Source organism: Macaca nemestrina, chromosome 19 (genome assembly GCF_043159975.1).
Source record: "Macaca nemestrina isolate mMacNem1 chromosome 19, mMacNem.hap1, whole genome shotgun sequence".
Classification (NCBI taxonomy): Eukaryota; Metazoa; Chordata; class Mammalia; order Primates; family Cercopithecidae; genus Macaca; species Macaca nemestrina.
In genome coordinates this window covers 25,357,563-25,378,538 of record NC_092143.1, presented here as the reverse complement: position 1 = coordinate 25,378,538, position 20,976 = coordinate 25,357,563, and positions in this window count along the sequence as shown.

The window sequence follows — 20,976 nt, the reverse complement described above, 5'->3', positions numbered from 1 at the left end:
CTCCCCGGGACATTCCACTGGTTCTCCCCTGCTCCCGGGAAGTTGAGCACCAAGTATGTTCCCACCCTTTGAGAAATACAAGCCATTCTCTCTCCTCCTTTGTTCATACACTATGAGTATCATGATCGGTCCCAGTGCTCTCGAGCAATGCTTTGCAGGGCTAGGCACAGTCTCCACATAATCTTGTCTGGAGACACAGGAAGTTGCTAAACCAACAACCCTGACGATTGTTGAAAAATCAATATCCATGAAATAGAAAACAGATCTGTTATGATGAACAACAGAAGAGGGAGAGAAGTGCAGAATAATGACAGATGTCATTATTGGAGACGTTGCAATCACAGAGCATACGAAAACCAGGTCTTCATCAGGTGCCCCAAAATGTTTTGACTGTTTACTCGTTCATACACACCCTTTCATGTGCTGTATTTTTCAGCATCATTACATTTTAAAGCCCCTGTTTTAAAGACAAATTTGTTAAACCAGTCAGAGTGAGAACAATCATCTGGTCCAAAAGATGAGAAAAGCCCAAACACATATTATTGATGGAACATGGGAAAGGATGGGGGAAAATTGAACTTTACATGGCTGTAGAAAAAATTGAACAAAAGACCCAGTTGGCTTCTAGATTGGAGAGATTATCATATATATTTCCTAGGGATTGATTACCAAGGCTAGCTTTGTTTCAACACTGAGGATCTTGGTAAACAAAAACAAACATGCTGAAATTACTCTGCATCCCACTTGGTCTGAGGTAGAAGATACTTGCTTATCTTTTATTTTGTAATAGTAAATAAATAAATGGGAGACTGAGGCTATTTCTCTCTGTGTCCCCAGTGCTAAGTGCAATATCTGGTAATGACCACAGAGTAAATGAATGAATGAATGAATGAATCGGGTACAAAAATTAGTCATCTGTCAGGTGCAGGGACTCATGCCTGTAATCCCAACTCTTTGGGAGGCCGAGGTGGGAGGGCTGGTTGAGCTCAGGAGTTCAAGACCAGCTAGAGCAACATACCAAGACCTTGTCTCTACTAAAAAAATAAAAAGATAGCCAGGTGTGATGGTGCATACCTGTAGTCCTAGCTTCTTGGGAGGCTGAGGTAGGAGGATTGTTTGAGCCTGGGAGATTGAGGCTGCAGTGAGCTTGATCGTGCCACTGCACTCCAGCCTGGGTGACAAGGAAGACCCTGTCTCAAAATAAAATAAAAAATAAGACTTCTAGCCCCATCATGCTTTACACTCCAGCACAATATTTTCCCTCATGTTTTCATTTCTGACCTGCTGTTATAAGCAGATAATCACATTGGATGAAATAATACTAATGGTGAACTTCCTATGTGCGGAGGGCTCATGGCTCCATCTCTCTTACCATGCATTTGTTAGGCATCTTCCACGCATCTTCAGTTCTATCTGCCTTTGAAGCCAATAACTTGTGTGTGGAACATGGCTGCTGCCTGTAAACCACAGCCTCAGTATCACTATGCTTGCCCTAATTGGGCTAAGCCCTTGACATCTAATCACTCACATCTTGTGATTTACCCAAGCAAATGTCTCTGCTATGCAACACTTTGGTGTTTTCTCTAGTGCCGCTGTTATCAGAAACCACCAGACAAGATTATACACTCTTATCTCTTAGATAGTCAGCCATAGCTGTAGCTCTATCTGGCACTTACGTTTGCATGATGGTTAGTGGACAACGCATCCATTTTACATACAAAATCTAAGTTTTCCGCAGAAAGGGATAACTCCTCTTTCACATCTTTCAATTCTCCCCTGGCCCCAGCAGCAAACCATAGCACAGCATCTTTGTCAAATAGACACTCAATAAACACCAACTGCCTTGAAGAACGAGACAATGTTGCTAAACCCATCTATTGTCCTTTCAAAATGCAATTTGAGCACTGACTTTACCTCGCCTTAAGCCTGTTCCTTGGTGCTCTGCAGGTCTGCAGAGCTGTGTTTCAGAGAAGGTGCCATCTGCTACTTTGAATTTACAGTCTCTTTCAGCAAATAGGGAAAGCAGGAACAAAATTTCTCCAACTGAAAAACTGACACAACACAAATGTTCTCCAAAGAAATATTTTCCAGTGATGTGCCCAGTCTTAGGTGGAATAATTCCAGGTACACCTTGTTTCACCCTGATGTCTACCTTCTGAAAGAAATCCATGTGAAAATGTAGCTTTTCAACCGATCTCTGGTTTCCTGGAGTCATTCTACATTCCTTGATCATTCCGCTGAGTGAAATGGAGGAAATTCAGTTTGAGTCTTAGCCACTCATTCCATGGGTCCATGGAGACACTGCTAAGGTTCCCGTGCATAAATTTATTACATTATTAGCTAGTCTATGGACTGCTTAGGGAATATCAAGGATGCTTGTACACACATAAAGTACCTATAAAGTACATTTTGAAAATAATGCCATGTTCTGAGAATGAATCTCTCTCAATTAACTTGTCCCAACCACAGCTTCCTGGTGGCTTCAAGTCAGTATTAGGTCAATAATGTCAAATATTGAATCTAAGATTTAAAAATTGACTAAGACTACCCTTCTCTCTGTGAATATATATTTGTGAATTCTCTACGGTGTCTAAGGGCATGTTCTCTGGAGTCAGGCCCACTGAATTCAAATACTTTTTCAACAACTTAATCCTAGTAACTCCTTGGTGAAGGTACTTGAGTTTAAGCTTCCATGTCACGATCTGCGAAATGTTGTTAATAATAGACCCAACCTCACTGAATTTTTGAGAAGTTTGCACTGAACAATTGCATGTAAAGGACTTAGCATATATTCAGTATAGTTAAGTCTGTACTTTTTAACAATTATTCTTATTAATAAAAGCACACAATTTTAAGTACCTACATGTGATTTCTAGTAAAGCCTCCTATCCTAAATAATGGTTGTCTTAATCTAGCATCCTGTGACTTAGAGACATACCACTGTTTCTTAGATTTACAAAGTACTCAGAGGCCACATGAAAGTACTTTTCTATGTTTATCATTTATCTGTGCATTTTGGAGCTAATATTGGGTCCCCTAGATCTCCACAACACTCAACTATGTGTGAAGAAACCCAGATGGAAAAAATATTCCTGACCTATTGAAAGGTATGGTTCATTTGAACTTGGCCAGCAAACGATAGAGCTATCTGACCTATGACATCTGCCGAATTTCTGTCTCATCTCATGTAATTCCTCTCATCCAGAAATAACAGGCAACTTCAAGCACAGGTGCAAAAAACCATGTCAGTCTCAAAAACCTAAACTGACATGTTTGCATCTGCTTTCTTCCAGAGGCATCTTCTAGATAGTGGGGGCAGATGTCACTTGGGAACCTTTTGAAGATTATCTCAGACTCATTTTCCTTTTGAATATCTTTTTATCACCACAGAGAATCTCACAGTGTAAATGTAAATCTCACAGTGTAAATTTCCAACAGCCTTTGTAGAAAATGACACAGGCTATCCTGAGAGCTGTTCATGGAATTACTGTACCTTGTGAGTGCGGGTTGAGTTTGGTTGATACTTAAAAGCAGCAGAGGCTCAGGGTTCTCAGATTTGTACATTTGGTTCCTTGGAAGGTAGTAAGAGATTTTTCTCACTTTTCCTTTTGCTTCTTTGGCTTCTCCTTTTTTGCCCTTTTTCCCAATTTCTTTTTTAAACAATCAAGAACACAAGTAATTGTCACCTTGGTATTTAAATTCAGAGATCTAGAAGGCTCTTTATTCTGGGAAACACGTAGGCTGAGCATTCCTGAAATGGAATCAATAAAACCTGTGCACTCCCAGGTGTGACGAGGTAATTGCAGGTGCAAATCGGCAATGGCCTGAACAACAGGCAAGTGAATGTAATAAGCAAGCTGCATCCAGACGCCTTGATGCTGCTTTTTGGAACTCGTCTTTTTACTTGAATTCATTTGCATTACTTCAGCATAAAATGCACATAAAGAAACACTCTTTATATATTCCACCAGGCTCGTCAGTCTATGACAGAAATTTTGCCTTCAGCTAGTCCAAGTAACTCATAGGGGGGTGTGTGTGTGTGTGTGTGTGTGTGTATGTGTGTGCACCCATGCCTTGAACAGCAAAGATGAGAGGTGGAACATATGGTATCAATGCTCTGGCTTGGATCTTTTAACATAAGAACTACTTGTTTGAAAACTCTGTCAAAATGCAAAAGTCTGAATGATTTCCAGAACTCTCGGGCCACACATGGATTTTAAAAGTGAAAGTCAGGAGGGTGTAGGGGAGGTGGAGTGAGACTGACCCTGATGCCTCGCCTGGGCTGATAAGCATGGCGCTGCTCTCCACAGCATTTCCTCTGTCTTGCCTTTCTCCCACGCACCACGCTTCCTTCTCCTGCTTTTCTCACTTTCTGTTCTCTCAAAGAAAATTAGAAGGGATTAGTCCAGTTGATAAAGACACAGAGGACAAAAAGGAATTGAGAAATTCTCCAATGTCCATTTTGTCTCCAGCTCAAAGTCCGAGCAAAATAAAATACTTCCTATAATGTTAACGATAAAAACAATGGGGCTCTGTCCTGTAATTCCAGCACTTTGGGAACCTGAGGTGAAAGGATCTCTTAAAGTCATGAGTTCAAGACCAGCCTGGGCAACATAGCGAAACCCTGTCTCTATGAAAAAACAAAAAAATTAACTGGGCATGGTGATGCATACCTGTAGTACCAACTACTTGGGAAGCTGAGACAGGAGGATCGCTTGAGCCCAGTAGGTAAAGGCTGCAGTGAGCTGTGATTGCACCACTGCACTCCAGCCTGGGTGACAGAGAAGACTCTGTTTCTTTAAATAAATAAATAAATAAATAAATAAATAAATAAATAAATAAATAAGACAGGACGCTGTCCTTTCAACTCCCTCTCAGAAGAATCTATCATAACCCCATGGACTTGCCTCCACTGTGACGTAGCCTGCTAGAGGCTGGGGATACCAGAACAAGCCCAGCAGCTTTTTCTCACCAGAATTGGAAAGTACATCTTATGTCCAGTAGATAACAGAAAATAATTGCACCGGAACCCCATGTAAAGCTATTCTAAAAGGATATGTTAGTTTCCTTTTGCTGCTGTAACAAATTACCACCAATTTAATGACAAAACACACAGATGTATTATTGTTCAGATCTGGAAGTCAGAAGCCCAGCAGGGCTCTCACTGGATAAAATCAAGGTGTTGGCAGGGTTGTGTGCCTTCTGGAGGCTCTGGGGAAGAGCCCATTTCCCTGCCTTTTCCATCTTCTGGAGGTCACCTGCATCCTTGTGCGCATAGCCACTTCCTTCATCTCCAAATATTTCTGACTCTGATCCTCTTCTGCCTCCCTCTTCTAGTTTAAAGGATGCTTGTGACTATATTGTGCCCACCCAGATAATCCACAATAAGCCCCCCAACTTAAGATCAGCTGATAAGCAAACAGTTCTACATACAAACTTAATACCCCTTTTCCATGTTTCCACAGCTTTTGAGAATTAGGACATGAACATCCACATATCCAACATATCCACAGTTTCTGAGAACTAAGACATCATGAACATCTTTGGGGGCCTCTTTATTCTGATTACCACAAAATATAGAATAACTCAGAACTGCAAACTTACAGAAAATTGAGACATGCCAAAAAATATGGCCATGAAGCAGAGATAAGTCACAACCTAATATTCCAACACAAGCTAACGGACATTAAGAAAACAATAGAAGCAATGAAAGAGAAACATAAATTAGAATTAGAAAAATATTAGAAATTATATGACTAAGTGACAGTGAGACATTTTTTTTTTTTTTTTTTTTTTGAGACGGAGTCTCACGCTGTTGCCCAGGCTGGAGTGCAGTGGCGCGATCTCGGCTCACTGCAAGCTCCGCCTCCTGGGTTCACGCCATTCTCCTGCCTCAGCCTCCTGAGTAGCTAGGACTACAGGCTGCCCGCTCACGCCCTGTAACTCCCTTGCTAATTTTTTGTATTTTGTTAGAGACGGGGTTTCACTGTGGATCTCCTGACCCTTGTGATCCGCCCGTCTCGCCTCCAAAGTGCTGGGATTACAGGCTTGAGCCACCGCGCCCGGGCCGAGACATTTTTTTAAAATGGTAACAGAGCTCAAAGAACAAATGAGAAAGAAAACAAAAGCAAAGGAATAAAAAAGGAAGTTGCAGAAATTAAAAGGCCTCCCTAGCCAGTGTTGCTAGAAAGAAAAGTTTAGCTTTGCCAGGGATGCTAAGACATGGGAACTGAAATCAGCCCATCATACGCACAGTGCCTTATTAGTACACTCTCCACCTGCTCCTTCATTACATTTCTCCATCAAGATCTCATCACAACTGTTTGTCAGTGATGTGTTTGACTGTGTCCTCACTCACCTCTTGAATCTCATCTCCCCATATATCCTTCACATTCATGGTATAACTTCCCAGTAATTGAAACAAGGGGTCCTGAACCTCAAGCTGTATATGATATACATGATACTCTTCCTAATCTATGATATGACTGAGTTCTTATGAAATCTGATAGTTTTATAAGAGCCTTCCCCATCCTTCTCTCTGCACTTCTCCTTCCAGCCATCATGGGAAGAAGGACATGTTTGCTTCCCCTTCTGCTATGATTGTAAGTTTCCCGAGGCTTATGATATGACTGAGTTCTTATGAAATCTGATAGTTTTATAAGAGCCTTCCCCATCCTTCTCTCTGCACTTCTCCTTCCAGCCATCATGGGAAGAAGGACATGTTTGCTTCCCCTTCTGCTATGATTGTAAGTTTCCCGAGGCCTCCCCACCATGCTGAACTGTGAGTCAATTAAAATTCTTCCCTTTATAAATTACCCAGTCTCAGTTATGTCTTTATTAGCAACATGAGAACAGTCTAATACAGAAAATTGGTACTTCAGAGAGTGGAGTGCTGCTGTAAAGATACCTGAAAATGTGGAAATGACTTTGGAACTGGATAATAGGCAGAGGTTGGGACAGTTTGGAGGGCTCAGAAGAAGATAGGAAAAGGAGGGAAACTTTGGAACTTCCTAGAGACTTGTTGAATGGCTTTGAGCAAACGTGCTGATATGTGACAATAATGTCCAGGACACACACGCCCGACTTGATGTCACAAGGAGATGAGGAACTTTTGGAAAACTGGAGTAAAGGTCACTCTTGCTATGCAAAGAGACTGGCAGCATTTTGTCCCTGCCTTAGAGATCTGTGGAACTTTGAACTTAAGAGAAATGATTTAGGGTATCTGGTGGAAGAAATTTCTAAGTGGCGATGTGTTCAAGAGCAAGCAGAGCATAAAAGTTTGGGAAATTTGCAGCCTGACAATACAACAGAAAAGAAAAAACCATTTTCTGGGGAGAAGCTCAAGCCAGTTGTAGAAATTTGCATAAGTAGTGAAGAGCTGAATGTTAATCACCAAGACAATGGGGAAAATGTCTCCAGGGCATGTCAGGGACCTTCATGATAGTCCCTCTCATCACAGGCCCTGTGGCCTAGGAGGGAAAAGTGGTTTCCTAGGCCAGGTCCTGGGGCCTCTTGCTATGTGCAGCCTTGGAAATTTGTGCCCTGCATCCCAGTCACTCCAGCTGTGGCTAAAAGGGGCCAATGTATAGCTCAGGCTATTTCTTCAGAGGGTGCAAGCCCGAAGCCTTGGTAGCTTCCACATGGTGTTGGGCCTGTGGGTGCGTGGAAGTCAATAATTGAGGTTTTGGGACCTTTGCCTAGATTTAACAGCATAAATGGAAACACCTGTGTCTAGGTAGAAGTTTGCTGCAGTGGTGGAGCCCTCATGGAGGACCTCTGCTAGGGCAGTGCAGCAGGGAAATTTGGGGTCAGAGCCCCCACACAGAGTCCCCACTGGAGCACTGCCTAGTAGAGCTGTGAGAAGAGGGCCACCATCCTCCAGACCCCAGAGTGGTAGATCCACTGACAGCTTGCACTATGTGCCTGGAAAAGCTGCAGACACTCAATGCCAACCCGTGAAAGCAGCCAGGAGGTGTGCTGTACCCTGCAAAGCCACAGAAGTGGAGCTGTCCAAGGTCATGGGTGCCCAGTGCTTGCATCTATGGTACGTGGATGTGAGACACAGAGTCAAGAAAGATCATTTTGAAACGTTAATGTTTAATGACATCTCTATAGGGTTTTGGACTTGCATGGGGTCTGTGGCCCCTTTGTTTTGGCCAATTTCTCCCATTTGAAATGGATGTATTTACCAAATGCCTGTACTCTCATTGTATATATGAAGTAACTAACTTGCTTTTGACTTTACAGGCTCATAGGCAGAGGGGACTTGCCTTGTCTCAGATGGGACTTTGGACTTGAACTTTTGAGTTAATGCTGGAATCAGTTAAGACTTTGGGGGACTGTTGGAAGGACATGATTATGTTTTAAAATGTGAGGATATGAGATTTGGGAGAGGTCAGGGGCAGAATTATATGGTTTGGCTCTGTGTCCTCACCCAAATCTCATCTTGAATTGTATTTCCCATAATCCCCATGTCTCATAGGAGAGACCCAGTGGGAGATAATTGAATCATGGGGGCAGTTATCTCCATGCTGTACTCCTGATAATAAGTCAATACTCACAGTATCTGATGGTTTTATAAGGGCTTTCCGCCCCACTTCACTCTGCACTTTTCCTTCCTGCCATCACATGAAGAAGGACATGTTTACTTCCCCTTCTGCCATGGTTGTAAGTTTCCTGAGGCCTCCTCAGCCATGCTGAACTGTGAGTCAATTAAACCTCTTTCCTTTATAAATTTCCCAATCTCAGATATGTCTTTATTCGCAGCATAAGAACAGACTAATACAGTGAGTAGTTAAGAAACTTGGGGAGGGAGGAGAAAGGAGTATGAATATTGTGTTCATTGCTCCCCTGGGGTAGCCCTGCTCTGTGCTGCCAGGGGTGTCTGGTTAGTGGTTTCTCCCCCATGTACCTGTATCACTTTTAGCTTTGCTTTTCACAATCTGACATAGTGTTCTACTCACTCCTCTGCTATACCTTTGAGAAAAGAAGTATTTTCAGCCAAATGAGAAGAGAGACTTTGCCTCACTCATCAGTGTGACTTCAGGAGCTATTAGAATGCACTGTACACATTACGTTGCATGCACTGCACACACAACTACAATGCGGTTTCATTAAACAAGTATTTTAATGAAAGGGCATTATCAGCATGTAAACTAGACTGGAAATCCAACAACTCGACAATAAACTGCCTTTTAGGTAGCCTGAGATCTGGCCTCTGAGAACAGCAGTGACCACATTGGTGCTGGCACTTCCTGGAATGCATTGCTGCATTACACATTAAAGGTGTATTCTCAGGGAGTAAAGGAATCAGAGCTTAATGAAAAATACCTCTATCAAGGCCAAGCCAAGAGATAGGTCAGGTCTATATCCATACAGCTAGTCTAAGGCTGAATCTCAGTTTCTCAGTATACAGTCATCAACCAGTAGGAGCAGGCTCCACTCCAAAGTGGCCCCAGGTTCTCAGCTTCCTGGCTCACTTTTCCACTCTCCTTGGACAGTATATGCCTGCCTAAAAGATTCTAAAAGAAGTTAATAATGAAGCAGGGTACAGAGGTCACCTCTCAGGCTGCCCAGATTTTACCTCATAAGTAGCTGCCTTCAACCATCCACTAAGATTTAGACTAAGGCATTACATTTTAAACTAAGAGGGAAAGCTCATCAGTCAAGCATTCACTGAACACCTACTGTGTACAAATCCCTGTTCTAGGCCACAAGGGCAAGCAAAAAATAAATCCTTAAATAGCAAGGTAAGATTGAGGTGAGGAGGGCAAGGTAAGGCAGACATTCTTACTTAGTATTGTTTAGGCCAGGTCAACATTTTCTGGACAAAGAAATTGGCAAGTGCATTAGAAGATTTTTCAAATTCTAAAATTTGGATGTAATGATTTCAATTTTAGGACTGTGTCCCACTGAAATAAATCAACAGATGAAGGTTTGTAAATAAAGATGGTCATTGCAGCATCATTTTACAATATTGAAAAATAGAGATTACCTAATCAAGTAGCACATTAAGAATAGGCAAAATTCTGGGAAATTCATATATAAAATATCTGTAGACTTTAAACCATACTTTTTAAAAAAGCAAAATGGTACAGTAAAATAAATCAAATGAAGAAAGCAAAAAACTTTTGAACACATTATAATCTAAGTTTTGGTTTTAAATATATTTTGCAGAAAAAGCTGTAATATGTTGAAATTATAATACTCATTATCTCAAAATTATGGAATTATAGATAATATTTTCTTTGTTTCTCTCTCTCTCTCTTCTTTTTATCTGTTTTATAAATTTTCCTTTATGGGCATGAGTTGATTTTATAACCAAGGGGGAAAATGAAGGGATAATTTCCATGTTAGGATGATGACTAGAACATTCTTTTGCTCCTTTAATACCTAAAGACATAAATAAAATTATTTTAAAAAACAACAAAAATCTATCAACTGCAACCAAGCAAGGAGTAACATAATATCTTGAGCTTTAAAACTGATGGCCTAAGAAAGAAACAGTATATTTGAGAGCAGGGATTCAGGAAGTTTGTCCTAATGTCACCCCCACTTCCCACCCCCAAAGTCATGTTATTTCCCTGATTTAAAAAAATCGTAGAGAAAGATATTGAATCATAGCCTAATCTTTCCCCACTTCTGACTAGTGGAAGGGGGAGGAGGGAACTAAAGTACTAAAGAAAAGGGAAGACTGGGGCTGTCTCTCCCTGTGAGAAGTGAAATTCTCTAGGACTCACGTTGAACTGAGAAAGTACTTAAAACCTGAGAACACTCCCTTGTGTGAGTAGGATGAGCAACAAATTTAGGTAGAATAAACTTCTGTATGATACTTTAAGACTATCTCAGAGAAGAAAGGAAATTCAGGTATTTTTTAAAAAATGCCTGCCTCTACAGTGCCCAAGCTACACAAATGTGAAAAGTGAGACATACCCAACCCTCAGCTTGTGTCTTAGAATGAAGAAGGAGAGAGAAGAGAGAGGGGAGGGGAAATAGAGTTAAGAAGTGAGTCACGCAATAATAGAATTAATAGAAGCTCAGGAGAGAGCTGCACAAGTATGAGAAATATAGAGAAAAACAGCAAGTTATACAGAGAAAAACAGCATAAAAACTACAAAAAGAATACATGATGCAAAGTGTGCATAAAGATCACAACCTAGAAGAAGAGGCAAATCAAAAGTAATTAAATATATTTAAAATTGCTTAGTAACAACTAAGACAATTTAATATGAACACAAAATTGACAAAACAAGAGCTTGAAGACAAGATGTTAAACAGAAGAATGAGAAGAAAAGACAGACTTTAGAGCTAAGGAAATAAACTGAAGATTAAAAGAATACCATAACAGATATGGGAAATAAGAAACAGCAAGAAACTGAATATTACAGAAAAATCTATCAATAACATTAAAAAATGTTAAGATTAGAGATATTGGATTATAAAATTACAGATGAACATACATTAAAAATAACTAGTTATCTCTAAAGGATGAAAGCCAAAAACTAGAAGGCAAGATACATTAATAAACACAATATAAGAAAATTACCTTAACAAAGAGCACATATCATGTTATCAGAAAATCTGATAAGTAACATCCAGCACTGCAATCTATCCTAGTTAAGCTATTGAAAATCAAGAATAAAGAATGATTTCTTCACAAATTCAGATAGGAAAAGAAAATAACTTACAAGGGAAAAGTACCAGACTTACTTGAAGCTTCTCCAACAAATGCCAGGAGACAATGGCATAAAGTTCTTAGGCCAAGACTGACCCAAGAATATTGAAACTAAGTTATAGGTCATCTAATTTTACTGGAAACCAGAAAAGCTTTCAAAAATGAAACAAACCACAAGCCTTTCTCAAAAATAAATTTTATCTTTAGTACATTAACATTTTATAAAATTCAATTAAAATTAATTTCAGTATTTTAAATAAGCTATGACTTCTCTATCATTCATTTTAAATGTGTTTTATATTTCTACCTATTTGTATTTATCAAAAAAGATTGAAATCAGGTTTATTAATAAATATATAGCTGGAAGGATCAAAAATAGGGAAAGAAAGAGAAGACACAAATTACCAATATCAGAAATGAAAAAGGGAGTCATCACCACAGACCCTACAGATATTACAAAAATAATAAGAGAATATTATAAAAACCTACATGTCATTAAGTTAAACAACTTAGATGAAATAAGCAAATTCCTTAAAAAACAAAAACTACCAAATCTGATATAAAAAGAAATTTAATAATCAAATAGCCCTACATATATTAAGTAAATTCATTTAATTACCTTAAAAATTCCTACTAAGAAAATTCCAGGACTAGATGGCTTCTCTGGTGAAATCAGTCTGATAATTAAGGAAGTAATAATACCAATCCTACCTAATATTTGTCAGAAAATAGAGAAGGAAAATTTCTCATCACATTTTATAAATTAACACTACCTTGATATGAAAACCAGATATTACAGGTGAGCCTCAGAACAATATCCCTCACAAACACACATATGTAAATTATTAACATTAGCAATCTTAAATCCAGTAATGTATAACAAGGATAATGCATTGTGATATTGATCCCAAGAATGCAAAGTTGTTTTAACATTCAAAAAATCAATGTAATTCAGTACATTAACATGTTGGAGAAATAATATGATCACTTCAATAGATCCAGGGAAGTCATGTGACAAATTTAATACTCATTTATAGTAAAAATGCTCAGCAAATTAGGAAGAAGAGAAAATATCCTAAATCTCATAAAGAGCATCTATAAGAAATGTAGAGCTAACAGCATACTTAATAATGAAAGACTCACTGTTTCTTCCCTAAGATTGAGAAAGGCAAAAAAAATTGGCATTGACCCCTTCTATTATTATTGCTTTGGAAGTCCTAGCTGGTTCAATAAGGCAAGGAAATGAAATAAAAGGCATACAGATTGAAGAAGAGCAAGTAAAATGTTTTTTATTTGCTGAGGATAATGAGGTGTATATAGAAAATCCCTTCAAATCCATTTTTAAAGTGACTAGCAAGCACTAATAAGTGTATTTGTCAAGTTTGCAGGACACAACATCAATATACATGAATTAATTACATTTTATATTTCTACTTAATACTAACAATAATCAATTGGGAAATAAAATTCTTAAAAGCTACTACTTACAATATATCCCCAAAACAAAAAATGTTCAGGGTTACATTTAATAAAAAAATATGTAAAACTATATGAAAAACTATAAAATATGGCACTGAAAAAAAATTTCTAAGACCTAAATAGAGAGATATACCATGTGTATTAATCCACTTTCACACTGCTATAAAAAACTACATGAGACTGGATAATTTATGAAGAAAAGAAGTTCAATTGACTCACAGTTCCATAGGCTTAACAGAAAGCATGACTGGGAGGCCTCAGGAAACTTACAGTCATGGCAGAAGGTGAAGGGGAAGCAAGGACCTTCTTCACATGGTGACAGGACAGAGAACGTGAAGGGGGAAGTGCCACACCTTTTTCAACCATCAGATCTCATGAGAACTTACTATCCCTACGACAGCAAGGGGGAAATTCACCCCCATGATTTAATCACCCCTCACCAGGCCCCTCTTCCAATTTAACATGAGATTTGGATGTGGACACATGTTAATGGATCAGAAGACATCATTTTAAAAAATTTTTAGTTTTAAAATAACTTTAGATTTGCAGAAAAGTGGCAAGATTTGTAGAAAGAATTATCATATGTGCTTCACCTAGCTGCTCCTAATGTGAATATCTTACATGACTAAAACACATGTATCACAACTAAATGAATCAACATAGATACAATAGTAATTGTATCCATGTTGTAGTACAACACTATTAACTACAATAGTACTACAATACTATTAACTACAGTGTAGGCTTCACTTGGATTTCACCAATATTTCCACTAATGTCCTTTTTCTGTTCCAGAATCCAATCAAGAATACCACATTGCATTTAGTAGTCATGTCTCCTTTGTCATCTCCAATCCATGAAAGTTTCTACATTTTTGTTTTTCATGATCTTTTAAGTAATAATTTTCAGGTGTTTGGAATAATATCCCTTAATTTGATTTTTCTAATGCTTTCTCTTAAGTAGATAGAGCTATGGATTTCAGAGAAGAATGTCACAAAGATGATGGCCCATTTTTATCGCATCATATCAGTAATACCTAATGCCAACATGATTTACTACTGGTGATGTTAACCTAGATTACATGGTAAAATGATGTCTAAAACAATTGGATTTTCATATGTATATATTAGAAGAACCTTAAACATTACCTCATATCATGCACACAATTTAACTCAAAATGAATTATAAGCCTAATAAAATTATAAAACTTTTAGATAAACACATAGAAGAAAATTTTCCAAACTAAAGTAGGCAAAAAAATTTCTTAGGACACACACACTCACAGAGTGAGAGAGAGAGAAAAAATAACTAGAAGAAAAAAATTAATGGTAGACTTCTTCAAAAAACTTCTACTCATCAAAATTCACCTGTAAGGTAATAAAAGGGCAAGCCAAAGATGGAAAAAAATACTTGCCCTACATATATTTAGCAAACGACTTCTAGAATAGAAAGGAAAAGAAACACCTTTTACCACTCTGTAAAAATATTTTTAAAAATGTTTTAACAGACAAAAGATTTCAACAATCACTGCCAGAAGAAAAATTTTAAATGGCCAATAAGTACAGAACAGATGCTCAACATAATTAGTCATCACAAATTAAAAATGCAAGTAGCTACTACTACATACTCAATAAAATAGCTAAATTTTAGAAGACTGACAATACTACGTGATGGCAAGGATGTGAATTACTAGGAGCTTTCATGCATTTCAGGTGAAAATGTAAAACAGTTTCGCAGTTTCTTAAAAAGTTAAACATATGCTTATTTTACAACTTATCAATTCACACTTAGGTATTTACCCAAGAGAAATGAAAACACACGTCATAGTAAGACTTGTTTAAGGATGCTTATAGCAGTTTTATTTATAATTGCCCCAAACTAGAAACAGTCCAAATCCATCAAAAGTTGGATAGACACAAACTACTAAGATATAGCTACATAATAGAATTCTACTCAAAATAAATAGGAGCAAACTCAAAAACTTGTTACTGAGTGAAAGAAGTCAGACAAAAAGAACACATGCTATATGATTCCAATGATATAAAATTCTAAAAATGACACGTCTAATCTATAGTGACAGAAAGCAGAGCAGTGGACACCTGGAGCCTGGGTGAGAGAGTGGGGTTGACTACAAGAAGCATAAAGAACATTTTATAGTTATGGAAATGCAATATATAAAAATCAAGATGAAGGTTACATGGGTTTGCATACTTGTCAAAACCCGTCATATTTGCACTTAAAATGACTGCAAATAAAGTTGAGTTTTAAAAACTCTATTTGTTCTGTAATACACATTTTATGAAACAAGAATTGGGTTTTTTTCAACAATACATCTCATATAATCACTTAATATTATTGGAATGTTGGAAACCAGCCATATAAGCCAAGGCCTTGTATATCTTGTGCATCAATAAGAGCAGATAGCACATCTCTGGCACATCTTTTACATCATGTCTGAGCCTTACTCTAAAATTGCGTTTGCTGACCCATTTGTTCTCAGAATAGTGAACTCTACCAGTCATACCCCTGGATTGATTGTACGCACCCTACAGTCAGAAAGTGACCTTGAAGCTGAGAAATGTGTTTCAATGTGATTTGGGTTGAAGCTACAACATAGAGAAAAATCCCCCTTTTTTCCCACTATACTTTCTATTATTAAAGTTATTTTTATGACAGACGAAACCAGGAATTAACTCTTTTTTTTTTTTAACCGTCATGGAAGATTAAATCTGAAAAACCAGAATGGTACTGTGAGGAAAGAAATCTCAACCTATGAATAAACTATGGAACAATTGTGAACTATGGAACAACCATGAATAAACTATAGAACAACCATGAAATTCTCTGCATTATTAAAATTAATGAGGAAGGACTGGGTGCATTGACTCATGCCTGTAATCCCAATACTTTGGGAGGCCAAGGGTGACAGATCACCTGAGGTCAGTAGTTCGAGCGACATAGTGAAAACCCATCTCTACCAAAAATACAAAAAATAATTTGCTGGGCATGGTGGCATGTGCCTGTAGTCTCAGATACTTGGGAGGTTGAGGCGCAAGAATCACTTGAAACCAGGAGGCAGAGGTTGCAGTGAGCCAAGATCATGTCACTGCACTCCAGCCTGGGTGAGGAAGTAGACTCTGTCTCCAAAAATAATCATAATAATAATATTAATGAAGAAGATCTCCATTAACTGATTTGTAACTATTTCTAGAATATATTGATAGGTGGAAAAGTAAGTTACAAAGGACTGCATGGTGTGCTTTTGTGTAAGAACGGAGGAGAAATTATACATGTATACATTAAAGTTTGCAGAAAGAGACACAGGAAAAACAAAGTGCAAACTAATCAAAATAGTTAACAAGAAAGTGGTTAGAAATGGGGTGGAAGTTTTGGGTATACAAGTGAAGCCACTGATTATATCTTTTAATATAGAGTTCATGCATTTGAACTCTTTAACCCTGTACATATTTAATAGATTCAAAATAAAATTAAAATTTCAAAGATGTGAAAAGCCATCCCTACAATTGCACGCAAGCAGAAACAGATATACTTAACTGTACATCAAATTGGTGTAAACAATGGTAATCAGAAACCAAGATCTGAGTTTAGGCTTCTCACTACTACTGTGTGTTATGTATACAAGCACACAGGAAAAGATAAATTAATTCCTATACTTTTGAACATAGTAACTTGATCATAAACCTTAGTGGAATGTATGCTAATGACAAGAAGATTTTCAAAGAAATAGAAAAATACTGAACCTTATTTAATAATTTGATTGTTGGTAATGATATCAAAAGAAGATTTCAAAACTATGTTCTGTGTATTCTAAGTAGAATAGATAAGCATATATACTGACATGTTTGGGAACAGAGCTTCTGCCTCTGGGAGAAGGGAGAGACAATATAAAATAAATAAAAATAATTTTTAAACCCTGTGGAATTTTTTTTATATTGGAGGTAATTTAAATACATACACTCACAGACACACACACACACACACACACAAGTTCTGCTTACCAAAATTACCTGCAGGCAATGGACTTCAGTAGCAGTGAGACACTTAAAATTCAGATCTTGGTTTCTAATTACCATTCTTTATTAAAAGGATAATGTATCAGTGAGAAATGGCAGATAATAGGTCAGGGGTAGGAAAAGTACAAGGTCACCCCAGAAATCTGATGTTATAAATCAAAGACTGTCTCAAAATCGGATAGGACAGGTCAAAAATGGTCAAGATCCAGCTTGAATAAGCTCTCATTGACTAAATGTGGAAAAAACTGAGCATAAAATGGTGATTGTGGTAAAATGTTATAGTATCTTGAATAAAGAAAGGAGTTACAGATTTATAATGATGCTATAAACGGGACTGAAATAGCAGCTAAAAATGCAATGCGGTCAATGGAATAATTAAGTCTGCCAGGGATCATTGGTGGATGAAGACATCAGATGAAAAGCTGTAGGAGAATGGGTTATACAAATAATTTCAAAATATCACCCCAGAATTGAATTATTATTTCTAAAGAGAAAGAAGTGCCTTTTAAATGGAAAAATCAGGTAAATACCACCATAATCAAGTATTCAAATTTAGTATCACTGATAAGGGACAAACTGAGATGAGGTGCCTCCTTAAGGGAGGCAGTGGGAGTTACACAACAACCCTCATGTAGTTCACCTGCCCAAATTGCTTGACCTGTATCTAATTATAAATGCTGGGAGATATCCTACCAAAAAAGAAGGGGGTCCTGGAATCTTCAAATGTCTTGATTTCATGAAGATTAAAGGAGTTTAAAGAACCATGACAACTAAATGTAAAGTGTGATTCTAGATTGGATCAAAAATAAAACCATATTAAAAATTATTGCCAAAAATGAATGCTTGACTATGAACTATATTAAATGCTGTTATTACATCAATATTCCAATTCTTGGTTTGATAATGACATTTTTGTTTTATAAGAAAACGCTGAGGCATTTACAAGTAGACAATCAGGATTTCAGCGAAAGTTTCTTGGTGTAGGTATGACCCTTGGAAATCAGATGGAAGAAGCTATCCTGGAAAATGTATAAAATGTATGTCATGAATGCTGCACCACTGAGTGTCTAATTATCTAGAGAGATACCAATGAAATAAAGAAGGCTTCTGCTCTTGATAAACTAACCAAAAAGGAAATGACAAGCAAACTAATGTTTAAGAGCGTAAAGGGAAACACAAACATCATCAATGAGCAGTTATTACACCCTTCTTTCACCCATTACTGTGATAAATTCTTAAAAGTATAAAGCATGGAGAGTGACTGTGAAGAGTTTAAAAGTCCAGTTGGCAAGACATAACTTGTATGTACACATGAAACAATTTAAAAGCAATGCAAGACACCATGTTCTCAAATGCCAAATTCTGTGGTTTCAACTAAAAATATAATAGGAATTCTTGGAAAGAAGATATCAATGTCAGATGAAGTTGCTGGCAATCGGGGCTTGTGACACATTAAAGCAAGTACAGAACTTGATTTTAGTGCAAGAGTTACCCACATGTGTGCTAAGGAAATTCACTAATGGAGAGTGTGTGATTAAATCCAGATTTTATTCATCAGAAGATCTTCTACAGAAGAATTTTAAACAAAATTTGAAGGAGAGATGGATATTATAGGAATCGCTAAATATATGTTAGAGATGAAGTAACCTCAGGGATCACCTTTTCAGTTTTATATTTTTATGACAAAAAAAACCTCAGGCCCAGAAGAAGTCTATAGTTTGTAAGAGAGAAAGGGGAGATTGGGTCAATGGCAGGAAATCAGATGGGGAATACAGAGACCTGTTAAACTTTGGCAAAACATTCAGCATTTCTAAACCTTTTGGTATGTGGCATTTTGCCTACACAACAACACAACTTTGGCAAAACATTCAGCAACTCTCTATCTTTGGGCTGTCTTCCATAAGGATAAAGTGTCTAATATCCTTCCTTTGAATCTGGGCTCCCTTACTGACTTGCTTGATCAACTGAATGCAGTAGAAATGACATTGTTGAACTTCTGAAGCTGGGTCATTGAAAGACTCATCCTTGGAACCCTGAGCTTTCATGTAAAAAGTCCAACTGCTCAGAGGCCACCTTGCTGCAAGAAGCTCAGACTCCACTGAGGGGTCTTGGAGGATAAGAAGCATTACAGGAAGAAAGAGAAAAGCCAAGGGTCCCCAAGGCACCAGACACATGACTGAGGAAGCCATTTTGGAAGTGGCTTCTTTAGGCACTGCCACAACTGTTGTTATGTGGATTGGAGTTGAACCATCGATTCAAATCTATCCTGAATCCATGGCCTACATCTTTGAATAAAATAAAATGGTTCCTTTGAATGACTAAGCTTTGGGAAAGTTGACTATAAAGCAACAGATAATCAAAAGACTCGTTTCTAGTATTCCTTACAACTCTACATTTCTTTGCATTTATACATTTCCACAAGAAAAAAAAATGTTTGTAAATGCTTGGTTAAATGTGTAAGCAAAGGGAGGGTAACAAGTTGGTTGGGCAGGGTAGTAGTTTGTAGTAGAAATAATGGGAAGTGTGTGGGAAATAAGGAGATGCCAAAACTTCTATAGCACTTTTGAAGGATATGGGACCTTATTTCTCATCAGCAAAAATACCCTTACTTCCCTTCCATCCATGTAATTGACTTCCTTTCTGGGTCTAATTTTCCTTTTTCAGAATAACTGAAAAATGACATTTGTTCTTCCTACCTCAAAGAGTAGTTGTGATAGCATAATATACCTATCATCAATGCTCAATAATTTCTAGCTTTCTGCTTTCCAGGCATTTGGTGAGTTTGCACCACCTGTCCGTTTATGATGAGTAGGGTCATGTGATTAGTTGTAACCAAGGAGTTGTGAGCAGAACTAACAGGGGCCACATCCAAACCAGAGCATTGAATTGTCAGTTCTAGACCTCCCAGAGCTCTCTTTCCCTCTGGCACATTATCCAACAATCAAGATAGTGCTGGCTCCATCATCCTGGATTCCTGAGTAAATCTGATGATCGCAGAGCTCTGACAACTTATAATGGACATGTAACAGGAATGAAAAATGGACATTTGTTAATTTCCGTTATAAAGATTTTTGAGATTGCCTGTTACTGCAACATAATACAGGCTTTTCTGACTGATGCACCAAAGGAGATTGAAAATGCTCAGGGAAATAGCAAGCAATACAAAGTGTGAGATATTGTTGTTACAAAGGATAGGCTTTAGTAGGGAAGCAACCCAAGTGATCCATGTGGCTATCTGTTACAAGTTTTTGTAACTCCACCATATTTAACAAGTCATCCAGTTTTTCTGAGTCTAACTTCTCTGTGTAGATGATGATGATGATGATGATGATGATAAAGATGATAACGATGATGACAATAGCAAAAGTATCCACCATTTGTTGAATGCCTATTGTGTGACTAGAAATCATTGTATTTATGATTTCTAGTAGAGCATATCTGCAGAATGGGTATAACCATCCCTGTCTTTACAGATGTAGAAACTGAGGCTAAAGAGAGTCAATATGATGTTCTTTTTATTTCCTTCCAATTTTTAAAATCTCTAGCTACGAAAGGAAGTCTAATGCTGTGGTAAAGAAAAGTGAGGGTCTTCTCTGTTAAATTCATATAGAATGTGGCAAAAGTTCTGAACAATTATATGCTTGCTTTCACTGGAGTTTTAAAGGGAAGTTAAAACCAGCCAAGACAGCTCTGTGTCCAAGTCATCTGGTGCCCATGTGCATCGATGTGCGTGATTCCCTGTGTCCTCCGAGGATGGCACAAATATTAGTTGCTTAATATGAAAGAGGC